Source organism: Zalophus californianus, chromosome 5 (assembly GCF_009762305.2).
Source record: "Zalophus californianus isolate mZalCal1 chromosome 5, mZalCal1.pri.v2, whole genome shotgun sequence".
NCBI lineage: Eukaryota > Metazoa > Chordata > Mammalia > Carnivora > Otariidae > Zalophus > Zalophus californianus.
In genome coordinates, this window is record NC_045599.1 from 6,029,764 (window position 1) to 6,036,169 (window position 6,406).

The 6,406-nt window shown below is 39.8% G+C and overlaps 1 pseudogene; it reads left to right on the forward strand.

Annotated features, from left to right (window-relative positions):
• The first annotated feature begins 4,974 nt into the window (after window positions 1-4,974).
• Window positions 4,975-5,882, forward strand: LOC113928653 (annotated as a pseudogene).
• Window positions 5,883-6,406: the final 524 nt, after the last annotated feature.

A 6,406-nucleotide genomic window follows, 5' to 3' on the forward strand; every position in this document is an offset into this window, starting at 1 on the left:
TTCATTGAAAAAAGTAAGATGGAGAATTATGTGTATAGTATGTTACTGATGATCTAAGACAGTGTAAAATATGTATATATATATTTGCACATATTCTTTAATTAAACACAAGACAACTGTAGTAATAAAATTCAGTTATCTATAGGGGAAGTGATGGTACTGTGTGGAGAGGCGGTTGTAAGGACTAGGTTTTACTCAATGCAACTTATTTTACATTGGAACATGCAAATGTTTTACAAAACTATATAACTGTGTAATTAAGTGAAAAGATCCAACATTTATAGAAATACAAATCAAAACAAATTGATCTAAGCTTTGTTGATATAACAAAACAAATTATTTCAAGATTTTATTTATTTATTTTTAATTTTTAATTCCAGTATAATTAGTGTATAGTGTTATATTAGTTTCAGCTTTACAAAATAGTATTTAAATACTTCTAATCATTACTCAGTGTTCATCATGATAAGTACTCTTTGATCCCCATCACTTATTTCACCCATCCCTTCACATGTCTCCCCTCTGATAACCATCAATTTGTTCTCTATATAGTTCAGAGTCTATTTCTTGGTTTGCCTCTCTTTCTCTTTTTTCCCCCTATTATCTGTTTTGTTTCTTAAATTCCACATAGGAGTGAAATCCTATTGTATTTGTCTTTCTGTGACTGACCTATGTTGCCAAGCATTATACTCTCTACCTCTATCCATCTCATTACAAATGGTAAGATTTCATTGTTTTTTGTGGCTGAGTAATATTCCATTTTATATGTCCACCACATGTTCTTTATCCACTCATCTCTGGATGGACACCTGAGTTGCTCCCATATTTTGGCTACTGTAAATAATGATGCAATAAACATAAGTGTGCATTTATTTTTTTGAATTAGTGTTTTCATTTTCTTTGGGTAAATACCCAGTAGTGGAGATAATGGGATTGTTTTTTTCACTTTTTGAGTTATGGGATTATACAGTAATTCTATGTATAATTTTTTGAGGAACAATCACACTCTTTTCACAGTGACTACAACAGTTTGCCTTCCCACCAACAGTGTGCTAGTGTTCCTTTTCTCCAAATCCTCAGCATACTTGTTGTTTCTTGCATTTGTAATTTTAGCCATTCTGACATGCAGGAGGTGATATCTCATTGTGGTTTTAATCTGCATTTCCTGATGATAAGTGATGATGAGCATCTTTTCATGTGCCTGTTGGCCATCTGTATGTCTTCTTCAGAGAAATGGCTGTTCATGTCTTTTGCTCATTTTTTAATTGGATTATTTAGATTTCTTTGCCGCTCAGTTGTATTACCTCATTATATGTTTGGATATTAACCCCTCATTGGATATATCATTACCAAATATCTTCTATTTAGTAAACTTTTTGTTTTGTTGATGGTTTCCTTCACTGTATAAATCTTTTTATTTTGATGTGGTCCCAATAGTTTATTTTTGCTTTTGTTTCCCCTGCTTCGGGAGACATCTCTAGAAAAATGTTGTGGGGGTCCATGTCAGAGACATTACTACTTTTGCTCTCTCTCTTTTTGTGTATGTGTGTGTGTGTATGTGTAGGGGTTACTTATCAACATGCATTTATTTGAGAATTCTCTTTTCTTTTTTTTTTTTGCTATTTTTTTATTATGTTATGTTAGTTACCATACATTATATCATTAGTTTTTGATGTAGTGTTCCATGATGCATTGTTTGCATATAACACCCAGGGCTCCATTCAGTGCATGCCCTCTTTAATACCCATCACCAGGCTAACCCATCCCCCCACCCCACCCTCTCTAGAACCCTCAGTTTGTTTCTCAGAATCCATAGTCTCTCATGGTTCATTTCCCCCTCTGATTTCCCCACCTTCATTTTTCCCGTCCTGCTATCTTCTTCTTCTTCTTCTTTTTTTTTTTTTTAACATATAATGTATTATTTGTTTCAGAGGTACAGGTCTGTGATTCAACAGTCTGACACAATTCACAGTGCTCACCATAGCACATACCCTCCCCAATGGCTATCACCCAGCCGCCCCATCCCTCCCACCCCCACCACTCCAGCAACCCTCAGTTTGTTTCCTGAGATCAAAAATTTCTCATATCAGTGAGATCATATGATATATGTCTTTCTCTGATTAACTTATTTCACTCAGCATAATACCCTCCAGTTCCATCCACGTCATTGCAAGTGGCAAGATTTCATTGCTTTTGATGGCTGCATAATATTCCATTGTATATATATACGACATCTTTTTTCCTGTTATTTCTTTATTATTACATCTTCGTTTGTTCTCATTCCATTATTTATAAACTTACAAATGCTAAGCTTATACTTAATGACTTTAAAAAACTTTTCTATTTCTTTTTTATTCTGCATGTTTCCATTTGATTTTCTAGAACACTAAATTGCTTTTCTTTTTTATTGTTATGTTAATCACCATACATTACATCACTGGTTTTTGATGTAGTGTTCCATGATTCATTGTTTGTGCATAACACCCAGTGCTCCACGCAGAATGTGCCCTCTTTAATACCCATCAGCAGGCTAACCCATCCCCACACCCTCCTCCCCTGTAGAACCCTCAGTTTGTTTTTCAGAGTCCATCGTCTCTCATGGTTCGACTCCCCCTCTGACTTACTCCCCTTCATTCTTCCCCTCCTGCTATCTTCTTCTTTTTCTTTTTTCTTAACATATGTTGCATTATTTGTTTCAGAAGTACAGATCTGTGATTCAAAAGTCTTGCACAATTCACAGCGCTCCACCATAGCACATGCCCTACCCAATGTCTATCACCCAGGCACCCCATCCCTCCTGCCCCCACAACTCCAGCAACCCTCAGTTTGTTTCCTGAGATTAAGAATTCCTCATATCAGTGAGGTCATATGATACATGTCTTTCTCTGATTGACTTATTTCACTCAGCTTAACACCCTCCAGTTCATCCACGTCACTGCAAATGGCAAGATCTCATTCCTTTTGATGGCTACATAATATTCCATTGTATATATATACCACATCTTCTTTATCCATTCATCTGTCGATGGACATCTTTATACCACATCTTTTTTATCCATTCATCTGTTGATGGACATCTTGGCTCTTTCCACTGAGGCTTGTTTCTTATCTGCAGAGACAGTATTTCTTCATCTGTAACCAGGAATAATAATATCCTTTTTCTAATAGAGCTTGGGGAAGATTAATCCAGAAAAGGCATGCAAAAGACCCAGCCTAGACAGACTCACAGACATAGGACCTTCATATACTGTTGTAAGAATTGGAGGGAATAAGAGGAACCAGAGGAAATCTTCCTCAGAGATCCTATTAAGACAAGAGAGGATTCACTGAGAGGTGCTGGGAGCCCTGCTGAGAGAGCTTCGCCTGCATCATACCATGAAACCCTCACTGAAGTCCTGAGAGGTAGGTCCCATGGCTTCCCTGCTGCACAGCAAAGAACACTGCAACTTGGTTTTCAATGTGAAAATATTCATGTTGCCTCAGGAAGAGTTGTTGGCCCATTCCCTCAGTGGGGAGAGTGAGTCCAAGCCCTGGCACTGAATGCAGCCAGAGGAGTCTGAGGAGCAATGAAGCAAATAGAACCCACCCTAGGAAAAGTGATCTTGGGTGCCCCAAGAAGATGAGCATGAAGCAGCACCATGAGGCATAGAGATAGGTGTGGAACTTATACCAGAGAAGGGACAGTGAGTCTTCTGGGGCAGAACTTTAACAGATGGAGGTGAGGATGGGTCTGCAGACGCTTCAAAGGGCCCCATAGATTGGCCTGACAGACAGCCCTCCAAGGAACAAAAGGTCATCATGGGCTCACAGGGCAACTCCTTAGCCAAAAAAAAAGGTCTTGAATTTTAAAAATTTGCATTCATGCATATAGGAGTAGTAGAATTTTAAGGGATATTAGCAAGTAGGCACTCATAACTTGTGGCATTATGAAAGTCCTCCAGCCAAGAGGACTGTGTGTAGCGACCAGGAGGAGAGTCCACCAGGTTATCCCAACCAATTCTCCTTCCTAATCCAGCCTTATCTCACTGCAGGGTTCAGCCTATAAGATAACCTACATTCATGGAAGATCTTAAATACTTACAATAAGTTATAATGACAATAACAACAGCAACAATGATAAACAATCAATACAACTGTAAGTGTTGACTTAAAATTGGTAGGAAATTATTTGGGAAGTTTGTTGTGACTTAGATGTTCAAGTTGAAGAGACACAGGCATTCCTTAGGTATGCAGTTAGCATTGAGGGCATGTGATGGGATGAGCATTCAGTGTTATACACAAGTGATAAATGTTGGCTAATTGAATTTAAATTTTTAAAAAGAGGAAAAAAGGAAAGATATCAAATATTTTATGAAGAAATGTCTTGAGGGGAAGGAAAATGCACTTTTCAATACCAATAAAAATAAATTATTCTTGACTCAAAAGGCAAACGAAGTGAAGACAGAAGTTCCCAATGAGTGAAGAATATGGACAGCCAGCACAAGCTAACCCCTGCTCTTCACACATCCCCCATGGATTGTCCTGTTCACTTAGCTGTGTGGATGAGGGACGGGCAGCTTCTTGGCTCTGAGTGAACCACAGATGCGCTGCTACTCAAGTTCTCTTCTGTCCATAACATGCTTTGGTGCTGACCACTGGCATCACAGCAGTAGAGCATTCCTCAACAGTCTCCTCTGACCCTTAAGAGTGTGCATATTCTTGAATGAGGGTTTTGCTCACTCTGTAATCAAAAGATCTTTGTTAGCAGCTTGGGTGTGGATCTAATCACCTGGGATTGATGCTAAGTCTGACATTCCTCTGTTGTCCTGTGCACCCAACCCTCCTAACTCCTCTGGTCTTCCTTCTTCTTTAGGTTACTGCACTAGTAAGTAGTATGATATAGCCACCTCTGTCCCCTCACACCTAATTATCTCCTCATTCACCTCTGCTGTGCAATACAATATGGACTAGAGGGTTTTACATCAAGGAGGTGCCATGAACATTGAAAAAGCCTTGGGAGAAGGGAATTGGCTGGAGGTGGTCTCTCTGGTCAGGGGGACCCTGGAGAAAGCATCCAGTGCCCCAGTAAACATTGCATTCCCTGAGGACTCTGGAAACAACGTGTCCTTCATCAAAGCACTGCGGCGAACTAAGCAAGAGGTGGATGCCTCAGCTCCCACTGGGGTCAGCTTCCACATCCCAAATTCACACTTGCCATTCTTTTTCTCACTTTACCAGTGTGGTGCTATGGGATGTACTTAGCACAGGGGCAGCCACCCAAAGCCTGGAGAACTATCTGGAGGAGAAGCACTTTAACCATTATAATCTCTTCAACATCACTGCATCCAAACAGTTCAGCATGAATGTTGTGAAGCGTGCCAAAACCATATAGGGTCTGGAAAAGAGGTTCTATATAGTCTGAACCAAGGTGAACAGGGAACTGCCCTCTTGGAGGAATGACTCATGCAGAATATGTGGGATAATATCGAGGGAATTCTCCAGGCATGGGTATGTGAATCCATCATATTCCTGACCTTCAACCTCAACCCCTTATTTCATGACTTCCCAGATTTGAGGGACACCTTGCACAGAGGCTTCCCTGACATCAGGTGTCATAGTCCCATGGAAAACCTGTTCACACCAGTGAGAAGATCATTAATGACAAGGCAATCTCTCTGCAGAAGAGAATACCCAGACTGTATTTTCAGGACATTCTTGGTGTCCAGGATGAAGACGATTTAGAGTAGTGTCTGAACATCTGCTGTTAGCTCTTTGGAATAGATGAGGAATCTCTCTATCATGTGGCCCAGAGTATGGGGATGCCCATGGAGGAGAACAGGGCCATCAGGAAGTCTCTGGATCTGTACCCTCTCCATAAAGTGAACTGGAGACTGATTTCATGACTTGTTCTGTCATAAAGCATTCCTCAGCCTTCCCAGCTATGTCCAATTCTGGGTAACTATGTCATTCTCTTCTTCAGGTGGATGAAGTAAAGATGGTTCTTTGATTTAGATGCCAATAAAATGAAAACCATCCTGAGGAAATCCTTTCCTCCAGTTAAAACTGACTTAGGAGATTAGTTGACCAAGAGTTGAGGGTCCATTTCTGGGCTTTCTATTCTGTTCCATTTATCTATGTGTCTGTTTTTGTGTTAATACCATGCTGTCTTGATGATCACAGCTTTGTAACATAGCTTGATGTCAGGCATTGTGATGCCCCCAGCTTCGGTTTTCTCTTTCAACATTCCCCTAGCAATTTGGGGTCTTTTCTGGTTCCACACAAATTTTAGGATTGTTTGTTATAGCTCTGTGAAAAATGTCCATGGCATTTTGATAGAGATTGCACTGAATGTGTAGATTGCTCTGGACAGCATAGACATTTTAACAATGTCTATTCTTCCAACCATGAGCATGGAATGTTTGTCTAT